The sequence below is a fragment of the Idiotropiscis lumnitzeri genome, chromosome 12 (genome assembly GCF_059441095.1).
Source record: "Idiotropiscis lumnitzeri isolate Australia: NSW breed Sydney's pygmy pipehorse chromosome 12, RoL_Ilum_1.0, whole genome shotgun sequence".
Classification (NCBI taxonomy): Eukaryota; Metazoa; Chordata; class Actinopteri; order Syngnathiformes; family Syngnathidae; genus Idiotropiscis; species Idiotropiscis lumnitzeri.
Window position 1 is genome coordinate 3574275 of NC_142402.1, and position 23404 is coordinate 3597678.

Here is a 23404-nt window from a genome sequence, read left to right on the forward strand (position 1 = left end):
GGGGGGTGCAGACGCATAACAAGCTCCCGCCCCTCCCAAAAATAATGATATTGATACAAAATATTTCATTTTTTCTTATGTAGCCTGCAAATACAATTTATAGGGGAAGGTCACACTTTTGTTTAAAACTTTTATTGAATGTTTCATTGAGCCATTTGTTCTTACTATACGCTGCCACATCACAACAAACCTACCTTCTTTTAACCAATTTGAAAAGTTGGTTTTCATGCCCGCATAATCTTTCTATCTCGTTTTTGTGCCACTGAGCACTTTCTATTTTGCTTCTCCATCTTTAGCATCATCAGACGTTTGAATTGTAAATTTGTCGCTCGCGTAATCCAGTGCGCGCGCACTGGACTCTGTCTGTGTCTGTGTCTGTGTGTGCGCGCGGCGCGCAGGCGGGGGGGGGGCACCGGTGTCCGGGATTGAACCCACGACCGATGCTGTCTCTCACTGTGAGGCCATCGTGCTAACCAGTCGGGCCACCGTGCCGCCGCGTTTGTGAAATGCGCTATATAAATAAAATGGTATTGTATTGTATTGTATTGTGACAGGTGTCGTGCCAAAGTACTTACCCCCTGCCAAAATCTGTATCCCCTGTCGCGGGAGCGCGCACGCATTGAATGAAGGCGGTGCGATGTTATTACGTTTGTTTTCATTGAAAGGCACGAAGAATGTATGATTTTGTGTTTTTGATTTGCTGTAATTTAAACTAGGGTTTCCATAAAAGTGGTAGTCTTCGTCGGTGTGGTTTTCAGCACACCATTCGCTACAATTTAACACATAAAGTAAGCGTTTGACTGCGCCGAAATCGGGGGGGATTACCTGCATTTGCATTAGTTAGACCAAAGAAATTTCGCAATCAATGAAGCTACCATAAGGGAATTTCAGTGATCAAAAAACGATGGAAAGGGGAGAGGATGAGTGATTCCAGCGAGATCAAATTAAGTGGCAAAATACAGATAGGTGGTATCCTGTTAGAGAACACGTAATTGTCTTCCAATTGACCGATTTGTTTATTTTTTTTAAAACCACTGATAGCCGCGTCAAGAGTAGCAAAAGAATAAAAAAATAAATAAAGTCACTCGCGTTCTGCGTCGGACTCGAGGTGCATTCACTGACCACTTACGCAGTAGGAAAGTTACCAGGGGGGACTGATTCTGGCAGCACCTGCCAGAATAGGTACCCCCCCTCTAATCACAAAAATATTAACCCCAACCATCGAGTGACTTATTCTGTGTACTTATTGGATCATTTTGAGTATGTGTGGCAAATTTGAGCAGGATCCCTCTTTTCTAAGCAAAGTAGTAGTAGTAGTTTCGTGTGGTTTTCACACCTCCTGTCTCATCCCTGAAAGCCAATTCCATTTTTGAGGTGTGTAGTCGAGAGCAAGTTTTTACGCTTGGTTCGACCACCAGGGTGAGATTCCTCTTAGTCAGGCCCCCAGAGTTACCAGGGGGGACTGATTCTGGCAGCCCCTGCCACAATAAGTACCCCCCCCCTCTAAGCACTTTTTCACTCTCTCTCTCTACCCGTATATATATATATATTCATATATATATATATATATACGGTATATATATATATATATATATATATATATATATATATATATATATATATACGGTATATATATATATATATATATATATATATATATATATACGGGTAGAGAGAGAGAGGGAGTGAAATTCATGTTATAACAAAAAAACAAAACAAATTATTATTAAAACTTATTATTTTTTTATTCCCCAGCCATTATTTTTGTATTTATTCAATTACATATTTTTGTATTTATTTAATTACTTTGACTTTTACCTGCTGGTACGCCGTCCAGTGTGCCCTGTGAAATGAAAGGTGGCATTCTTCATTTATTTATTTATTCATTCATAACTGACAGCCTCGCGCTCCGCTCATGCCCGGGCGGAAGTTGTTCCTCTTCGGCTTAACTGCCACGCACGCCGGCCGGTCTCCTCCGGAGCTCTCGCACGGTCCCGAGCGAAGCGAAATGTCGCCGCGCTAGTGCCCGGGCGGAAGTTGTTCCTCTTCGGCTTAACTGCCACGCACGCCGGCCGGCCTCCTCCGGAGCTCTCGCACGGTCCCGAGCGAAGCGAAATGTAGCCGCGCTAGTGCCCGGGCGGAAGTTGTTCCTCTACGGCTTAACTGCCACGCACGCCGGCCTCCTCCGTAGCTCTGGTACGGTCCGAACCGCGCGAAACGTCGCCCCAAATCGTGCCCGGGGGAACGTGCTCTTCTTCGTCCACTCTCTTCTTCGTCCACTCTCCTCTTCGGCGCACGCCGACCGTCTAACCGCTCCAGCGCCCCCTCGTGCCGCTCGGCGAAACTACAATGCCCCCGAATATTTTTTAGACCAGCCAAGCACTGAAGCCGCGAAAGGTGAAGCGCAAAGTAGCGAGGGTTCACTGTACATGAGTTGTGATGGACATGACAGAAAGTGTTTCATCTGTGCTTTCCTGGAAGTGCATAGTGCTGCTACGGTGGAAACGTTCGAATTTACTGTAGTTGTTGTAGTTATACTTATTGTTTTGTTTTCTTTTTATGCTGTGGCTGTCTAATTTGAAGATAATTTGAATTGCAGTAGCCTGGCTTTTTTATAGAAGTATATTGTCTTTGCTACAGTAATAAATTATGATTGCACTTTATGCTCAACATCAGGAGTGTCAAACTAATTTTTGTGGACAGGCTTCATCGTAGTTAATGTTTCCCGCAGAGGTGATGAGTGTATTTGTGATTGATTGCATCTGCATTAATTTGATTACTGCATTTCTCAATGCACGTGCTGCCAGAATCAGTATCCCCTGGTAACTTTGCTTAGAAAAGAGGGATCCTGCTCAAATTTGCCACACATACTCAAGATGATCCAATAAGTGCACAGAATAAGTCACTTGATGGTTGGGGTTAATATTTTTGTGATTGGAGGGGGGTACTTATTGTGGCAGCACCTGCCAGAATCTGTATCCCCCAGTAACATTGCTTTGGAAAGAGGGATCCTGCTCAAATTTGCCACACTTACTCAAGAGGACCCAATAAGTACACAGAATAAGTCACTTGATGGGTTGGGTTAATATTTTTGTGATTGGAGGGGGGGTACCTATTCTGGCGTGTGCTGCCAGAATCAGTACCCCCTGGTAACCTTCCTACTGCGTAAGTGGTCAGTGAATGCACCTCGAGTCCGACGCAGAACGCGAGTGACTTTATTTATTTTTTTATTCTTTTGCTACTCTTGACGCGGCCATCAGCGGTTATAAAAAATAAACAAATCAGTCAATTGGAATACAATTACGTGTTCTCTAACAGGATACCACCTATCTGTATTTTGCCACTTAATTTGATCTCGCTGGAAACACAATAGCCCACTTCACTAATCCTCTCCCCTTTTCATTGTGTTTTGATCACTGAAATTAATTTATGGTAGCTTCATTGATTGGAAAATCTCTTTGGTCTAACAAATGCAAATGTGGGTAATTTCCTCCCCAATTTCGGCAGACTCAAACGCTCACTTTACGTGTTAAATTGTAGCGAATGGTGTGCTGAAAAACACACCGACGGATACTACCACTTTTATGCAAACCCTAGTTTAAATTACAGCAAATCAGAAACACAAAATTATACATTCTTCATGCCTTTCATGAAAACAAACGTAGTAACATCGCGCCGCCTTCAGTCAATGCGTGCGCGCTCCCACAAACAGGGGATACAGATTTTTTCGGGGTTAAGTACGTTGGCACGACACCTGTATATTGTGTCCAGTTGCCATCTCCCTGTGCGCATTTCGTATCAGAGGCCGGAATATTCTGTTACGAATATGTATTGTAGCACGGCGGACCCAAGAAAACAGACAGAGGCAGAAGTCAAACAAAATAGAGTTTTATTGAACAAAGGGAGCACGTCAGACGTGATTAGGAAAAACACACACAAAAAAACTACACTTAACCAAACGAGCCGCGATACGCAAAACAAACTAAAGGTGAACGAGTGGAAACGAGGAGCTTGCCGCCAAAAACAGGACTAACCAAAAAAAAAAAAAAAAACAAAGCGAATACTGTAAAGACAAAAAGAAAAACTCAGCCACCTGGGGAACACTAAATAACAATATATACAATAACAAATGACAACTAACCTAGGACTACCTCGAAAAACTATAGCCAGGAAAGACTACGTGGACGCTATCGACGAAACACAGGAAAATTCACTATACGAAATGCGCACTGGAAGATGGCACTGGACACAATATTCCAGTGACTAGCTCCTCTGTCTCCAGCGCTTAAGAAGCTCACTAACAATGATGACCATTAGGTGTGCGCTGGAGACTCCACCCATTCCAATGACTGAAAGAAAAAAAAAACAGATCTCACAACTAGCTGGATCACAACAGTATGGATATCACTTTGCAGTTCACACACACGCCCACGCACGCACACACATGTTCACTAATGTAAAATCCTAATTAATCCCAATTATAAATGCAAATCAGGAACATCTTTGATTAAGAAGTAGTCAGGTTCCTTGTTGGTTTGTAATGTCCTCCTCTGACGCAGCCCAGTTGTGGAGGAGGGAAGGCAAGACTAAAAAGTACTGGCACACAGCAAATGTTGTAATTAATATACAAGTGCTTCTTGTGAGATATTTCTAATTACTCCCCAGCCCCTCCCTCTGTTGCAACAGACACATTTTTGGCCCACCATCTTCCTCCCTAGTCCACAGGATGCAATGGAATTGCAGGCTAATTACACAGGCGGGAACTGGGATTCATCTGGCCTTACAATTTACATATGAACTAATTACGCTGTGATGGAACTAATTATTAATAATTTCGCCAATTATTGGTGCTTCCTCATTACATTTTTTAAAGGGAGTGTTATAGGAAAATGTATTGTTGTATGAAAGATAGAGACAAAGAAAAGATCAGAGGACTTATTTAACCTGGACCCGAAAATTATGTATTATATATATATATATATATATATATATATATATATATATATATACATATATATATACATATATACATATATACATATATATATATATATTAGTGCGGGGCGGCACGGTGGCCGACTGGTTAGCACGATGGCCTCGCAGTGAGAGACATCGGTGTGGGTTCAATCCTGGCTCCGGCCATCCTGTGTGGAGTTTGCATGTTCTCCCCGTGCTTGCGTGGGTTTCCTCCGGGTACTCCGGTTTCCTCCCACATTCCAAAAACATTCATGGCAGGCCGATCGAACACTCTAAATTGCCCCTAGGTATGAGTGTGAGCGCGGCTGGTTGTTCGTCTCTGTGTGCCCTGCAATTGGCTGGCAACCAGTTAAAGGTGTCCCCCGCCTACTGCCCGAAGATAGCTGGGATAGGCTCCAGCACCCCCCGCGACCCTAGTGAGGAGATGCGGTAGAGAAGATGGATGGATATATTAGTGCTGTCAAGTGATTAATTTTTTTAAACTAATTAATCACGAAAAATTCCATGATTAATTGTGACTAATATATATATATATATATATATGTATATGTATATATATATATGTATATATACATATATATATATATATATGTATATATATATATATATATATATATGTGTATATATATATATATATATATATATATATATATATATATATATATATATATATATATATATATATATCGAGAGAGAGAGAGAGAGAGATAGATTTGACCACCAGGCAGCCCGCGAGGGTCGTCTGTGGTCCTGTTGTAAAAAGGGCCCATCAGTGATTATTTTCTTCAATTATTGCACAAGTGATTTGAAGTGGTTCATATTATATTTGCTTCTTAATAATGAGAAATCATTAATATGTCCAATGCCTTTACCTGAATATTAATAATAACATATTAAGGTAATGTAAGCAAATTATTATGATTGTTATTTCAGAAGTGTGTAACAAACTGGTAGCCCTTCGCATTAGTCAGCTCACACTTTCATAAAGGTTGGTGACCCCTGGTTCTCAGCATGTGTTAGAAAGGTTCCTAGGTTGAATGTCGTCATTGTTTGTGTGCTTCTTGTGTGATTGGAGTCGCGTCGGTGCCGAGCTCTCGCGAGAAGCGCCCACATACGGGTTGTTGCTTGTTGCGCAGCAGTTGTTAGCCGACCACCACTAGTATGTGACGTGTTCGATGCCTCAGTGTCCGTGTGCGTTCCTGACCGCAAAACCACACACACACGAAAGCTCACTGCTTCCCACCCGCTCATTGCTTCACATGCTCACTCCTTCACGAGCTCACTGCCACAAGCTCACTACCCCATGTGCACTTGCACACTAGCCCACACTCTCACTAGCTCACATGCATCCCAGCATGCATGAGTACATCACCACCTCACTTTCATCTGTGCCCATGTTTGTTCGCCTGTTGCTTGTCCTGTTACATGTTGATTGAAGATACGCCATTAAACCCACATCTTGGACTCATCCTTGTGTTCTGACCGACACCCAGGGGTGAAAGGAGCATACCCCCTTTGAACCAAATAATCTATACAGTCCACCCCCTAGGCTCTCCAACAGCATGGTTTGATTGAACCTGATCATTTATGGCAGAGGTATTCAATTAAAAGTCACAGAGGTCCACGACTAAAATTTCTTCTAATTAAAAGGTCCGAACCAAAGTCCAACTTCCCTTAATGTCTAGCCTATGTTTACGTTTTTAGTTTCAATATTGAGTCATTTTCAACAGAGCGCACTTATATACTAAATATTTAGCAATGTTCACATTAAACACCTTTGCCAGTCAAACAAATATAAGGCGTGTATTTCACATTCAAGAAAATGTGGCTCCAGGAACCTAAGTTTGCCACTTCCAGAAAAAAAACAGTAAAATATCTCCTGCAGAAATATATCAAGTGCTGAGCATTGAGTTAACATCTTTTACCTTTTTTTTCTCAAATCGAAGAGTTATCAGGTAGATTATTTCACACATCTGGCCTTTGTGTTTTCCTTTAAATAATGTTTGTGCAACCGCATTTGGTTTTGAATCGGCTGCAGCCAGAACGAAACTAAATTTCTCCGTCCATTCATTTAAAACAATACGCATCGACCTTGCTAGCTTTTTAGCAAGGTATACTGTGAGCAGCACTCTCTTCTGGTCTGCTGCGCAATTGGCAGTGGATCGTAAACAAAAGATTTGATTGGCTCAAATCAGTGACGCCTTTTCCGTATTAACTAGAATTGCAACGCCAACGTTTGCGAATGCGCCCGGAAAAAAATTCATCGTAGATCGGTCATGGGTCCGGTCCGAACCATCGCGCGGTCCGGATGCCGACCGCGGTCCGCCATTTGGTGGTGCCTGATTTATGGTATCAAATCTTCTTCTTTTCAGTTTGGCTTTTCTTTTTAAGGGTCGCCACAGCGAATCAGTTGCCTCCATCTAACCCTGTCCTCTGCATCCTCTGCTCTCATCCCAACTACTTTCATGTTGTCTTTAACTACAGCCAAAAACCTCCTCTTTGGTCTTCCTCTAGACCTCTTGCCTGGCACTTGGAAACTCAGCATCCTTCTACCACTATACTCACTATTTCTTCTCTGGACATGTCCAAACCATCTCAGTCTGTCCTCTCTGACTTTATCTCCAAAGCCATCTGCTGTCCCTCTGATGTACTCATTCCTGACCCAATCCATTTTGGTCACTCCCAAAGAGAACCTCAGCATCTTCATCTCTGCCACTTCCAGCTCTCCCTCCTATCTTTTCTTCAGTGGCACTGTCTCCAGACCAGACAACATCGCTGGTCTCACCACATTTCTATAGATCTTTCCTTTCATTTTAGCTGAAACTCTTCTATTGCACACCACACCTGACACTTTTCTTCACCTGTTCCAGCCAACCTGCACACGCCTCTTCACTTCTTTGCCACACTCACCATTGCTCTGGACTGTTGATCCTAAATACTTAAACTCCTCCACGTTCTTGGTCTCTTCTCCCTGTAAGATCACTCTTCCTTTTGGGTCCCTCTCATTTACACACAGAAACTCCATCTTTCTTCGGCTAATCTTCATTCCCCTGCTTTCCAGGGCAAACCTCCATGCCTCCAGCTTCTCCTCCACCTGTTCCCTGCTCTCGCTACAGATCACAATGTCATCTGCAAACATCGTGGTCCATGGAGATTCCTGTCTAACCTCGTCTGTCTACCTGTCCATTACCATAGCGAACAAAAAGGGACTTAGAGCTGATCCCTGATGTAGTCCCACCTCCACCCTGAACTCCTCCGTCACACCTACAGCACACCTCACCACTGTCTTACAGTCCTCATACATGTCCTGCACTACCCGAACATACTTCTCCGCTACTCCAGACTTCCTCATACAAAAGTGCAGTACCTCTCTGGGCACCCTGCCATAAGCTTTCTCCAGATCCTCAAAGACACAATGCAGCTCGTTCTGACCTTCTCTGTACATCTCAATCAACATCCTCAAAGCATATATTGCATCTGTTGTACTTTTTTGTGTATAAATCCATAATGCTGCTCACAAATGTTCACCTTTTCCCTCAGTCTAGCTTGCCCCACTCTTTCCCACAGATTAATTGTGTGGCTCATTAGCTTTATTCCTCTGTAGTTGCCACAACTCTGCATGTCCCTTGTGTGCTTTCTGTAAATCAACAAATAGTCCTAAATTTCTTTTTGTCTATTGACTCCGGGATCGCTCTGGTGAGTTCTGCTAAAGCAAATACTCTTGACCGGTTTGCTCTAAATCCATATTGACTGTCAGAGAGTAGTTTTTGGTTTTCAATTAATTCATCGTGTCTATTATTGAAGAGTTTTTCAAGAATTTTGGAGAATTGTGGAAGAAGGAAGATGGGCCTATAATTTGTAAAGTTGTGTTTGTCAATAGTTTTGCAGATGCACTGAAAAAAGTGATTCAAAGAATATGTATCCTTTACATATGTTAAATTTGTAAACTTAAATAAAAATTTTAATTTGTATCTTTACATGAAAATGTCTTGTCTGCAAAAGATTTTTATTTGTATCAATTACTCCATATTTTGAGTTTGTTCTTTTACAAACACTATCCAATAGTACCAACTCATCTTTTCAAGTACAAATGGGCAATGAACAAGTAGTTTGTTACAGTTACGGTCTTCCAGTAACTTAACGTGCGTAATGCATTGATTCAAAGAATATGTATATTTTACATATGTTAAATTTGTAAACTTAACAATACAAATCTGAATTTGTATCTTTACATGAAAATGTCTTGTCTGCAAAAGATTTTTAGTTGTATCATTTACTCCATATTTTGAGTTTGTTCTTTTACAAACAGTATTTGATTGTACCAACTCATCTTTTCAAGTACAAACGCGCAACAAACAAGAAGCTTGTTACAGTTACGGTCTTCGAGTAACCTAACGTGCGCAGTGCATTATGGGTAGCGGCAACTGACAACATTTTCAAGCAGACTTCACCTACCAACTCTCCTTTTGGGTGAGCCACACTTTAAGGTAAGAATAATGTTTGCTCATAGTAAGAGACGTTTATAGGTTTTTGTTTTTACTATACTGGCTTTACAATATACAAAATGTACCTGCTTTTCAACTCTGGCTCGCAGCGACAACAGGACTGCCAGAAATTAGACGGCGCCACTATGCTAGTTTCTAACAGTTTTCATAAATGTATACTTAAAAAAATAATGCGAGTCTTTCCGTGTTCATTGTAAATAAACATTAGCAAGTAGCTGTATTCTAAGCCTCTTGTGTGACGATAACTTGTTCATGAATTTAAAGAATAAAATAGATGGGGTTTTTTCACGTGCGAAGGTCCAACAGTGTTAGACAGAGTCCATCTCTTGTGATGCCTGTTTGCAATGGAGCCCGTTCTCTCTTTTCTTTTTTTCCTTTTTGTATTTTGTTGCCGATTTCATAAAGTAATGTTTAGTAAGTAACATTCAACCATCACAATCAAGTTCATGAGTGTTACGTTATTGTGCGTTTAATTAATGAGAGCGAGAGAGAGGTTGACTTGCTTGTTAACTATTACTTTGACGACACTTATTTTCCTTACAACATCACGTTCCTGAAACAAGCCCTCTGATTGGCTGAGATAACAACATTAACTCTGATTGGTTACATTAACCTTTACACAACATCTCCCCCTTTTAAGTAAGAAACAACATGACTTCACTTCAAACATTTTTTTTTCACATAGGAACATTGATCATAACAGTCAGGAACTCTTTTCACACAATCACAAGTCCAGTCGTTTGGGTGGACGTAAATGTCTGCCTGAGCTTTTAACATAAGCAGCATTTGGCTCTGCTGCAGGTTGATTCATTCTAGGCAAGTCAGTTTCCTGCCTGTTGGTTGGAATGTATGCTGACTGCTGGATAGCTCGCAGGTGTGCACGGTTTCTCCTCAACAGTCCATCCTCTGTTCTGACTGGTATGATCTGGGGGTGTCTGTCTGCTGCACAACTGTCCCGTGAGTGCTTTCTGTAGTGGCCATACGTTCTGGCCACCAGACTGACTGACGGGCCCTAGCTCGGCACTTTCCTATCCCTTGATGACCCTGATGGAGGATGTTGAGCATGTCATCTCTGAAGAGCTGGGAATAACGATCCTTTGTCCTTTCAGGAGCAGGTCACCGGACATAGAAAGATAATTTCTCGCATACCAGTAAGGTCCGATATCAGCTGGAAAGTGAGCTTTGGTTTGACAGTACTGTCTCAAAGTACTGCAAAGTGGATCTTCTTTCTGCTTTTCTACGAGCTGTTGCAATCTTACTTCCATTGCTAGAAGACACTGTCTGATGGAGTCCACGAAGATTTGAACATCCGCCTCCATCTCTTTCTCTCTCTGTGTGGCTAAGTGACTCACTGGAGCTCTCGACAATGTGTCCGCCGTGATGAGTTGCTTCCCTGGCACATGCACAATGTCGTAGGTGAACCATAACAGTCTTAGTCGAAATCTCAAGACACGGGGGAGGAAACTCATCCAGCGCTTTGCAACTTAGCAAAGGGACCAATGGCTTGTGATCCGTCTCAATTGTTAAGTTCATCCCTAGCAAGTACGCCTGCAGGCGTTCACATGCCCAGGTTACAGCTCGTGCTTCCTTCTCAATCTGAGCATAACGTTTCTCTGCATCCGATAGCTGTCTAGTGATGAACACGACTGGTTTCCAGTCTCCACCCTCTGGCTGTTTCTGGATCAGGACTGCTCCAATCCCGAATGATGATGAATCAGCTAACACACGCGTCTCTGCATAAGGTGAGTATACAGCCAGGACTCTGGGTGAGCTCAGTTCTGATTTTAGCTTCTGAAAAGCTTCTCTTTGTGGTGTCCTTATTTACTTGTTTTTCTTTTTTTCCATAGATATCTCTACTGCGATACATTCTGCCATATTGTCCACCACTTGTGACGTTTTTTCTACGACCTAAAAACAAAGATTTCTGTCTATAAACAAAGCCACCCCATCTCCATACCTGTTTTCTCTATTCTTACAAACCATTTAATGAATAAATGCAATACATAAATAATGTATAAAGTACATAAAAACATGATCTGCCACAATACTCAGAAGCTGTTCGCAATGAGAGATAATTGTTACAACTTAAGGGGCACAAATTTGTATAAAAAAAACACACCAAGAACAAACATTACGCACAAGTGTGTTTCTCTAAAAGGTGTATTCTGTGGAATGATTTTGAAACGGACCTGAAAAGGTGTGAATCACTTGTTTGTGTTCAAAAACATGTTCAAAAGTAAAGTACAAAAAAACAATATAAATCAAATATGAGTAAATAAATTGCCTAAATCGTGAAATTTGCATTTTGTATAACACTGAGTGCAATGTAAATATTATTATATATTATTAGATTTTATATGGACGGTCTATTGTATTAATTTAAATTAAGTAAAAATGCACTGAGCACAGTGGGTAGGACTAGATAAGTTCTCTACTTCTTCCTACTCCCTATTGAACATGTAACTGTGCTTATGACATTTCTTTTTTTCTTCCATTTCCTTTTAAATCTTTTATTTATTACTATATTCATTTCTGTTCAGTTTGTATGTTCAATAAAAATCATCAAATCAAATCAATAATGTCCGTCCATTTTAAAGTCCATGCCTCTTTCATTGTTTATCCAAGATTCTAAGACTGCAATTATATTAAAGGGTTGTGTAACCTGGCATAAGTAAGATTTATTTTTATGGAAATTGGCATACAGGATGAATAATTTATATTTTTTTGTGCAGAGTCAATAGTGTTGTATTGTTCATCTGTGTAATACTTGCACATATTGTTGAAGGTAGCAAAAAAGTTGTTGTCTGGGTCAATGTCATTTTCTATGTTCTGTGAGTAGTGATCAATATATTGAAAATAATTTCGTTCTAGTTCTTTATAATTGTGTGTCACCGGTATGAGAATGTGATACGTTTGTCATTATCCGGAGAGTGAGAAACTAGTGTAGTCCATGAACAGGTCCTGGTTAATTTCCATGATGTGGTTTTGGTGTGCTGGTGTGGGCCCTGGTCTCTCCTATTGGAGGTAAGCACCTCTCTCTCTGGTCGCTTTCAGCTCAGGCATCAATTCCCTTTCACCTCCTAAAAGCCTCTGTATGGTTTTCATTTATATAAATGCTTGTACTTTTTAAATGTTTGGCTTGTTGGAGAATGTTTTTTGACTGGCGCTCGGAAGACAATTTTACCCTCTCTTCACTGGCTCCGAGTGCACTTTAGAGTTCGCTTTAAGATACTTCTATTCCTCTTCAAAGCTTTAAATGGCCTCGCCCCAGCGTACCTCTCTGAGCTCCTCCACCCCTGCGCACCTGTCCGCTGCCTCAGGTCTGTGGACCAAATGCTGCTGGAGGTGCCGAGGACTAAGCGGAGCCTCAGGGGGGATCGCGCCTTTTCTGTTGCCGGTCCTTTTCCTATGGAACAAATGTTAGGCAAGCCCCCTCTCTGTCCATTTTTAAAACCCTTTTGAAGACACATTTGTATTCTTCTCAACATGAGACTGTGACTGTTCTGCTGTTCTTCTGGTATCTATTGTAAATGTGTTTATGTGTTTTAATTTGTGTTCTTAATTCCTGCTAATTTATATTACACCATAAGGAAAGCACTTTGTTGCAGCTCCATCCATTGTGAAATGCGGTATAAAAATTGTATTGTATTGTATTATATTTAAGTAGTTTCATTACCAAACGCCTAGGTATATTCCCTTTCCTGGTTTCCCAATGCGATGTGCTCTATTTCCACTTCTTTCTGCAGCTTTCGCTATTCAGTCAGGATCCTCTTTACCTTCTCATCGGTTGTCATCCATGTCTCTCCTGGTGCCTCTGGAGTACCATCAAACATCAAATTGTTCCTCCTTGACTGGGTCTCCAGGTATTCCATTTTGTCTGTGACAGCCAGCAAGCTCTACACGAATGACTGCATCTCAACGCACCCAGCTGTCAAACTCCTGAAGACTGCATACAACACCACAGCCATCGGCCTCATTAAAGACGGTAACGAGTCTGCTTACAGACAGGAAGTGGAGCAGCTGGCGCACTGGTGCAGCCAACACAACCTGGAGCTGAACACGCTCAAGACTGTAGAGATGATCGTGGATTTCAGGAAAAATCCTTCGCTACAGTGGCTCCTCACATTGTCCAACTGCCCTGTGTTAACTGTCGACACCATCAAGTTCCTGTTAATTACAGTCTTTCTGGACCTGAAATTGGTCATCAACTCCATTCTGAAAAAGGCCCAGTAAATTATGAACTTCTTGAGGCTGCAAAGGAAGCAAGGCCTGCCAAAGGAGCTGTTGAGATAGTTCTACTCAGCAGTAATCGAATTAGTCCTTTTTTCTTCCATTGAGTCTGATCACGTTCCACCAAAAAGAAGGACAAGATCCGAATGCAACAGGTAGTACACCCACACCCACTCTTGAGGACACACTTCCAAAACCAAGACAAGAGTTCAGAAAATTCTCCTAGACCCGGGCCACCACCTCTTCCAGCTCCTATCCTCAGGTAGGCGCGATCGAAACATGCACACCAAAACCTGCAGATATTCAAATAGCCTCTTCCCTCGTGCCATTTACTCCTTAAACAGTCGATTCTAACTCTATAGTGGCACTACTCTAATGTTTGCCAACTTTGCACACCAGTGGGGCACAATTATCATTATTATTTTATTATTGTTATTACCGCATGAATCGTTGTAGCCTCAGCTTTCAACATACTCGATCAGCTGGTGTTGATCAATATTCCCCAGGACTGACACTTTAAAGCTCTCAAGGACCTTCTGTATAATTGCACAAACAAAGTTGCATTACATGTACTGGACCTGGACACTTAATTAAATAAGTATTTAAAGGATAATGTAATCATGGCAGTCAATCTAAACAGAACAAAGGGTAGACTGTTAGGAGCCACTTTTGTGATCCCGGCATGGAAGTCCATTGTTTCAGAGGGGTCTCGTTCACACCTCCTGTGTTGCAGCCTTGATCCAATCTTCCTGCATTCCTCTCCTGAGGGTCTTGTCATTAGCATGGTCCAAACTTCGGTTACACTTAAAGGATTTCATACATTTGACTATTAAAGGAAAATAAGAGTTTGAGCTTAACATAGTTCATTAGATGTTGCTGCATCCAGTGTATGAAAATGTGATACTGTAAAATGCTGAGAGTGTGTGTGGGGGTGAAACTGTGTGTGTGGGAGCATAAGCAACAGAATGGGGGTTGTGGGGGGTTGTGCAAGAATGGAATGTTGCAGGATCACCAGAAGGAGGGGAAAGCCGAGATGAACCAAGCACAACCAGGAGGAGCCACCACGGGATTCGGCGGGAGAAGAAAGACCAATAAGAGCAAGCTAAAGTTAACTGCAGGATACACATAGCCAATAGAATCATGCCAGGATGCCTTTGTCTCTGTGCCATTTGCATATTGTATAGTATGAATCATTACTGGGCAACTCGGGTAGTACATTCGCTGGTGGCAAGAGAGGTGTAGAGTTGTATTGAGAGGGACCCGAGACCCAGGTGCCATGTAGAAAATCTGAGTATTGGGAATAAATCCACTTGTGCGTGAAAATGCCGGCTTCCTGATACCTTTCTATTGCAGAACGAGCGCGCATATTGTTGGATGAGTGAGAGTTGGGTAAGGTCGCAAATTGGAGTCAGATTACTAATTTGAGGTTACATTGGTTTAAAATTAAATTCTAACATTAATTTAGAGCTAAATTCCAACATATTGCACCGCTGACCATCTCTGCTCTTATGACTTTCCTAATTGTTGCACGGCTTTCATTGAGGTAGTACTGAACAATGGTACCTCTACAATATGGAAAGATTTCTATACTTATATGTCATGTCTTTGTTTATTGTAGCTGCCCGATACTGTAATATGTGTGTAGCTCATACTGCCCGAGACAAATTCATTGTGTGTTTTACACAAAAAAAAGTTTGGCACTTTAGACCACTCTGGCGTCATGACAATATGTTGACGAATCTCTTTACTGGTAGGTGATTTAAAACATACCACAGAGATATGGAGGACTTGAAATTTATTGCATTTTATTTAGTATGTCCTTCTGACTATGTTCCAATCTTGAGACCAGAATTCCCAATTCACCATGGAAACTACACCTTGAATCTGGGGCCATGAACCACACTTTGCTGGTGAAGGTCTTTTCTGTGGTGAGAATTGAAAAATATATTACGGCAAACTGCCAAATACTTGAATTTTATATATTTTGTCTTTGTTACTCTGGTCCACAGTGGGCCTCAAACCTACAACTCTGCTGTCCCTAAGAAACTATCCCAAGAGTCAAGTCAATACCCATAATTTCAAACGAGCATACTTGTCAGGAGTGGGTTTGTATCCACAGGTGCATTCGGAGACCAGAAAGCCCAATTCATGGTGGAAAGATTTACACCAAGAGTCTGGTTCCTTAGATCACTTGGCCATCCCGACACATTGTTAATTAAACTCTTTACTGGCGGGTGGTTTAAAAACCTACTAAGGAGAACAAGGAATTAGATTTTATATAATTTGGCCTTTGGACTGTGCTCCAATCCTGAGCTCAGAAGCCCCAATTTGCTGTGGAAAGAAATAAAGCCTGACTCTGGGGCCTTAGACAGCTCGGCCATCCTAACAGTTATTGGTTGAAGGTCTTTATTGTTGGTTGGATTGAAACCTATAATACGACGAAGTGCAAAGCACTTGCATTCTATATATGTCTTCCTTGTTACTGTGGTACACAGTGGGGCTCAAAACTAAGACTGATCTGTCCCCAAGAAACTGTCCCAGCAGCCAACTCAATATCCATAGCGTCTAATGAGAGTACTTGTCCAAACTGGTATTTGAACCCACAAGTCCATTCGGAGACCAGAAGGCCTAATTCACCATGGAAAAGATTTACTCCTAAAGTCTGGCACCTTAGTGAACCACCATCCTAACAAGTTGTACCATCAAGAACTAAAGGGCTTATCCTATAAAATTTGTCCTTGTGACTGTGGTCCAATCTTGAGCCCAGAAGCCCAAATTCACTGCACTGAGCCCACTAATCCATTCTGACAGTTTTTGGATTCTGGTCTTTACTGTTTGTTGAATTGAAACCTATAATATGGTGAAGTGCCAAGCACTTGGATTTGATATATTTTGTCCTTGTTACTGTGGTACACAAACCTGGAACTGATCTGTCTTGAAGAAACTGGTGCAGCAGCCAACTCAATACCCATAACATCAAATGAGAGAAATTCTCAGGAGTGGGATTTGAACCAAGGGCTCCTTTCGAAGAGGAGAAGGCCTAATTCCTTTGCAGAAAGTTCCTGAGCCCGCTCATCCATCCTCACAGTTTTTGGTTGAAGGTTGTAACTGTTTGTTGGATTGAAACCTATACTATGGCGGAGTGACTGGGGCTTGAGCCACGTCAGCCGTCCTGACAGTTTTTGGTTTAGTGTCTTAACTGTTGGTTGGATTGAAACCTAAAAGAGGGCGCAATGCCAAGCACTTGTATTTTATATATTTTGTCCTTGTTACTGTGGAACACAAACGTGGAACTGATCAATCTTGAAGAAACTGTCACACAGCCAACTCCGTACACACAACATCAAATGAGAGAACTTGTCTGGAGTGGGATTTGAACCCACCGCTCCATTCAGAGACCAGAAGGACTAATTCCAAAGAGAAAGGGATACGTCCTAAGTCTGGCACATTAAAGCACTCGGCCATCCGGACACTCAATTTGGGTTTGTCTTCATTGTAGCTTGAATATACAAATTATACTCAGCAAACTGCCAAATAGATGCATCTTCTATATTTTGTCTTTTTTCCTATGGTCCACAGTGCGACTCAAACCTTCCACTGAGTTGTCCCCAAAAAGCCACCCCAACAGCCAAGATGTTACCCTTAAATTCAAACTAAGGTATCTGTCTGGAGTGGGATTTGAACTCACGCCTCAAACCGGAGACAAGATGCCACAATTTACCATTGGAAGATTAACTCCTTGAGTCTGGCGCCTTAGACAACTTGGCAATTCTGACTAGGCGTTAAGTAGTCTCTTTACATGAGGGTGGCTTAAAAATGGACCACGGAGAACTGAATGACTTGCATTTTACATAAATGATCCTTGTTACTGTGGTCCAATCTTGAGCCCAGAAGCCCCAATTCACCATGGAACGAATTACACCTTGTGTCTGGGGCCTGAGCCCACTCAGCCGTCCTGACAGTTTTTGGTCTAATGTATTAACTATTCGTTGGATTGAAACCTAAACGAGGGCGAAAGGCCAAGCACTTGCATTTGATCTATTTTGTCCTTGTTACTGCAACACAAACCTGGAACTAATCTATCTAGAAGAAACTGTCGCTGCAGCCAATTCAATACTCAGAACCTCAAATGAGAGAACTTGTCAGGAGTGTGATTTCAACCATGGTTCCATTCAAAGGCCTGTAGTGCTAATTCCCCAGAGAAAGGTAGACTTCTTAAGGCTGGCGCCTGCGACCACTCGGCCATCCTGACACATCATGGGTGAAGATCTTTATTGTAGGTTGAATATACAAATTATACTATGGCAAACTGCCAAATAGATGCATGTTCGATATTTTATCTTTTTTTCTATGGTCCACAGTGCCAAGATGATCCCCTTAAATTCAAACAAACGCATTTGTCAGGAGTGGGATTTGAACCCAAGCCTCAAACCGGAGACCAGAAGACCCAATTTACCATTGGAAGATTATCACCTTGAGTCTGGGCTCAAGATTGGTCTATCGTCACGAGGATAATTTATACGAAATGCAAGTCCTTCAGTACTCCGTGGTACATTTTTAAACCACCTAAATGTAAAGAATTTCATCAACACCTTGTCAGGATGGCCGAGTAAATTATAATACGGCAAACTGCCAAATAGATGCATCTTCTAGTGGGATTTGAACCCCCAGGTCCATTCAAAGACCAGAAGGCCTGATTCCTCAGAAAATGGGATACGTACCAAGTCTGGCACCATAGACCACTCGACCATCCTGACACTCAATTTGGGATGGTTTTTATTGTAGGTTGAATATACAAATTATACTACGGCAAACTACCAAATAGATGCATCTTCTATATTTTTTCTTTTTTTTCTATGGTCCACAGTGCGACTCAAACCTTCCACTGAGTTGCCCCCCAAAAATCTTCCAAACAGCCACGATGATCCCCTTAAATTCAAACAAATGTATTTGTCAGGAGTGGGATTAGAACCCATGGCTCCATTCGGAGACCAGAAGGCCTGATTCCTCAGAAAATGGGATACCTACCAAGTATGGCACCATAGACCACTCGACCATCCTGACACTCAATTTGGGGTGGTTTTCATTGTAGATTGAATATACAAATTACACTACGGCAAACTGCCAAATAGATGCATCTTCTATATTTTTTCTTTTTTTTCTATGGTCCATAGTGCGACTCAAACCTTCCACTGAGTTGTCCCCCAAAAAACTTCCAAACAGCCAAGATGATCCCCTTAAATTAAAAAAAATGCATTTGTCAGGAGTGGGATTGGCTGCCAGGATGGCCGAGTGGTATAAGGCGCCGCGTTCATGACCCAGTCTCCCCAGGAGGCCTGGGTTCGAATCTCGAATTTCCCCATTGTGGGACTAATAAAGGCAATATTATTATTATTATTATTATTTGAACCCACGCCTCCATCCGGAGACCAGAAGCCCCAATTTAATATTGGAAGATTAACACCTTGAGTCTGGCGCCTTAGACCGCTCGGCCATCCTGACAAGGTGTTGATTATGCTCTTTACATGTGGGTGGTTTAATAATGTACCACGGAGTATTGAAGGACTTGCACTTTATATAAATTATCCTCGTGACAGTCGTCCAATCTTTAGCCCAGAAGCCCCAATTCACTATGGAAAGAATTACAGCTTGTGACTGGGGCCTGAGCCAACTCAGTCGTCCTGTCAGTTTTTGGTTTTATGTCCTAACTGTTTGTTGGATTGAAAGCTAAAAGACGGCGCAATGCCAAACACTCGAATTTTATATATTTTGTACTTGTTATTATGGTACACAAACATGGAACTGATCAATATTGAAGAAACTGTCGCACAGCCAACACAGTACCCAAAACATCACATGAAAGAACTTGTTCGGAGTGGGATTTGAACCCACGGGTCCATTCAAAGACCAGAAGGCCTAATTCCTCAGAGAAAAGAGTACGTCTTGAGTCTGGCGACTTAGACCACTCGGGAAACCTGGCAGTCAATGGGAGTTGGTCTTTATTGTTGGTTGAATATACAAATTATACTTCGGCAAACTGCCAAATAGATGTATCTTCTATATTTTGTCTTTTTTTCTATGGTCCACAGTGCGACTCAAACCTTCCACTGAGTTGTCCCCAAAAAGCCATCCCAACAGCCAAGATGATCCCCTGAAATTCAAACTAAAGTATTTGTCAGGAGTGGGACTTGAACCCACGCCTCCATCTGGAGACCAGAAGCCCCAATTTAATGTTGGAAGATTAACACCTTAAGTCTGGCGCCTTAGACCGCTCGGCCATCCTGACAAGGTGTTGATTATGCTCTTCACATGTGGGTGGTTTAAAAATGGACCACGGAGTATTGAAGGACTTGCACTTTATATAAATTATCCTCGTGACAGTCGTCCAATCTTGAGCCCAGAAGCCCCAATTCACCATGGAAAGAATTACACCTTGTGACTGGGGCCTGAGCCAACTCAACCGTCCTGACAGTTTTTGGTTTAATGTCTTAACTGTTTGTTGGATTGAAAGCTAAAAGACGGCGCAATGCCAAACACTCGAATTTTATATATTTTGTACTTGTTATTATGGTACACAAACATGGAACTGATCAATATTGAAGAAACTGTCGCACAGCCAACACAGTACCCAAAACATCACATGAAAGAACTTGTCCGGAGTGGGATTTGAACCCACGGGTCCATTCAAAGACCAGAAGGCCTAATTCCTCAGAGAAAAGAGTACGTCTTGAGTCTGGCGACTTAGACCACTCGGGAAACCTGGCAGTCAATGGGAGTTGGTCTTTATTGTTGGTTGAATATACAAATTATACTTCGGCAAACTGCCAAATAGATGTATCTTCTATATTTTGTCTTTTTTTCTATGGTCCACAGTGCGACTCAAACCTTCCACTGAGTTGTCCCGAAAAAGCCATCCCAACAGCCAAGATGATCCCCTGAAATTCAAACTAAAGTATTTGTCAGGAGTGGGACTTGAACCCACACCTCCATCTGGAGACCAGAAGCCCCAATTTAATATTGGAAGATTAACACCTTAAGTCTGGCGCCTTAGACCGCTCGGCCATCCTGACAAGGTGTTGATTATGCTCTTCACATGTGGGTGGTTTAAAAATGTACCACGGAGTATTGAAGGACTTGCACTGCATATAAATTATCCTTGTGACAGTCGTCCAATCTTGAGCCCAGAAGCCCCAATTCACCATGGAAAGAATTACACCTTGTGACTGGGGCCTGAGCCAACTCAACCGTCCTGACAGTTTTTGGTTTAATGTCTTAACTGTTTGTTGGATTGAAAGCTAAAAGTCGGCGCAATGTCAAACACTCGAATTTTATATATTTTGTACTTGTTATTATGGTACACAAACATGGAACTGATCAATATTGAAGAAACTGTCGCACAGCCAACACAGTACCCAATACATCACATGAAAGAACTTGTCCGGAGTGGGATTTGAACCCACGGGTCCATTCAATGACCAGAAGGCCTAACCGCTCAGAGGAAGGGGATCGTCCTAAGTCCAGCGACTTAGACCACTCGACCATCCTGCCACTAAATCTTGGATGGTCTTCATTGTTGGTTGAATATACAAATTATACTACGGCAAACTGCCAAATTGATGTATCTTCTATATTTTGTCTTTTTTTCTATGGTCCACAGTGCGACTCAAACCTTCCACTGAGTTGTCCCCAAAAAGCCATCCCAACAGCCAAGATGATCCCCTTAAATTCAAACAAAAGTATTTGTCAGGAGTGGGACATGAACCCACGCCTCCATTTGGAGACCAGAAGATCCTATTTACCATTGCAAGATTACACCTTGAGTCTGGCGCCTTAGACCGCTCAGCCATCCTGACAAGATGTTCATGATCCTCTTTACATGTGGGTGGTTTAAAAATGTACCACGGAGTACTGAAGGACTTGCATTTTGTATAAATTATCCTCGTGACGACAGACCAATCTTGAGCCCAGAAGCCCATATTCACCATGGAAAGAATTACACCTTGTGACTGGGGCCTGAGCCAACTCAGCCGTCCTGACGGTTTTTGGTTAAATGTCTTTCCTGTTTGTTGGATTGAAACCTAAAAGGGGGTGCAATGCCAAGCACTTTTTTTCAAATATATTTTGTCCTTGTTCCTGTGGTACACAAACGTGGAACTGATCAATCTTGAAGAAACTGTCACACAGCCAACTCAGTTCCCAAAACATCAAATGAGCGAACTTGTCCGGAGTGGGATTTGAACCCATGGTTCCATTCGGAGACCTGAAGGCTTCATTCCTCAGAAAAAGGGATGCGTACTAAGTCTGCCACCTTAGACCACACGACCAGCTTACATTAAATTTGGGATGGTCTTCATTGTAGGTTGAATATACAAATTACACTACGGCAAACTGCCAAATAGATGCATCTTCTATATTTTTTCTTTTTTTTCTATGGTCCATAGTGCGACTCAAACCTTCCACTGAGTTGTCCCCCAAAAAACTACCAAACAGCCAAGATGATCCCCTTAAATTCAAAATTCAAACAAATGCATTTGTCAGGAGTGGGATTTGAACCCACGCCTCCATCCGGAGACCAGAAGCCCCAATTTAATATTGGAAGATTAACACCTTGAGTCTGGCGCCTTAGACCGCTCGGCCATCCTGACAAGGTGTTGACTATCCTCTTCACATGTGGGTGGTTTAAAAATGTACCACGGAGTATTGAAGGACTTGCACTTTATATAAATTATCCTCGTGACAGTCGTCCAATCTTGAGCCCAGAAGCCCCAATTCACCATGGAAAGAATTACACCTTGTGACTGGGGCCTGAGCCAACTCAGCCGTCCTGACAGTTTTTGGTTTAATGTCTTAACTGTTTGTTGGATTGAAAACTAGAAGACGGCGCAATGCCAAGTACTCGAATTTTATATATTTTGTACTTGTTATTATGGTACACAAACATGGAACTGATCAATATTGAAGAAACTGTCGCACAGCCAACACAGTACCCAAAACATCACATGAAAGAACTTGTTCGGAGTGGGATTTGAACCCACGGGTCCATTCAAAGACCAGAAGGCCTAATTCCTCAGAGAAAAGAGTACGTCTTGAGTCTGGCGACTTAGACCACTCGGGAAACCTGGCAGTCAATGGGAGTTGGTCTTTATTGTTGGTTGAATATACAAATTATACTTCGGCAAACTGCCAAATAGATGTATCTTCTATATTTTGTCTTTTTTTCTATGGTCCACAGTGCGACTCAAACCTTCCACTGAGTTGTCCCCAAAAAGCCATCCCAACAGCCAAGATGATCCCCTGAAATTCAAACTAAAGTATTTGTCAGGAGTGGGACTTGAACCCACGCCTCCATCTGGAGACCAGAAGCCCCAATTTAATGTTGGAAGATTAACACCTTAAGTCTGGCGCCTTAGACCGCTCGGCCATCCTGACAAGGTGTTGATTATGCTCTTCACATGTGGGTGGTTTAAAAATGGACCACGGAGTATTGAAGGACTTGCACTTTATATAAATTATCCTCGTGACAGTCGTCCAATCTTGAGCCCAGAAGCCCCAATTCACCATGGAAAGAATTACACCTTGTGACTGGGGCCTGAGCCAACTCAACCGTCCTGACAGTTTTTGGTTTAATGTCTTAACTGTTTGTTGGATTGAAAGCTAAAAGACGGCGCAATGCCAAACACTCGAATTTTATA

At 42.0% G+C, this 23404-nt stretch overlaps 4 non-coding genes and 1 pseudogene across 4 annotated transcripts; 1 reads left to right on the top strand and 4 right to left on the bottom strand.

Moving 5' to 3' along the window:
• The first annotated feature begins 4345 nt into the window (after positions 1 to 4345).
• Positions 4346 to 14052, top strand: LOC148325360 (uncharacterized; annotated as a pseudogene).
• A 5833-nt stretch (positions 14053 to 19885) lies between these two features.
• trnal-uaa (transfer RNA leucine (anticodon UAA)) lies at positions 19886 to 19998 on the bottom strand. Its single transcript has 2 exons — positions 19961 to 19998; positions 19886 to 19931 (listed from the first exon to the last, which is right to left on the bottom strand). It is a non-coding gene; the product is annotated as a tRNA-Leu (tRNA).
• Positions 19999 to 20669: 671 nt separating this feature from the next.
• trnal-uaa (transfer RNA leucine (anticodon UAA)) lies at positions 20670 to 20782 on the bottom strand. The gene is made up of 2 exons: positions 20745 to 20782; positions 20670 to 20715 (listed from the first exon to the last, which is right to left on the bottom strand). It is a non-coding gene; the product is annotated as a tRNA-Leu (tRNA).
• A 1462-nt stretch (positions 20783 to 22244) lies between these two features.
• trnal-caa (transfer RNA leucine (anticodon CAA)) lies at positions 22245 to 22357 on the bottom strand. Its single transcript has 2 exons — positions 22320 to 22357; positions 22245 to 22290 (listed from the first exon to the last, which is right to left on the bottom strand). It is a non-coding gene; the product is annotated as a tRNA-Leu (tRNA).
• A 671-nt stretch (positions 22358 to 23028) lies between these two features.
• Positions 23029 to 23141, bottom strand: trnal-uaa (transfer RNA leucine (anticodon UAA)). Its single transcript has 2 exons — positions 23104 to 23141; positions 23029 to 23074 (listed from the first exon to the last, which is right to left on the bottom strand). It is a non-coding gene; the product is annotated as a tRNA-Leu (tRNA).
• Between the last annotated feature and the right edge of the window lie 263 nt (positions 23142 to 23404).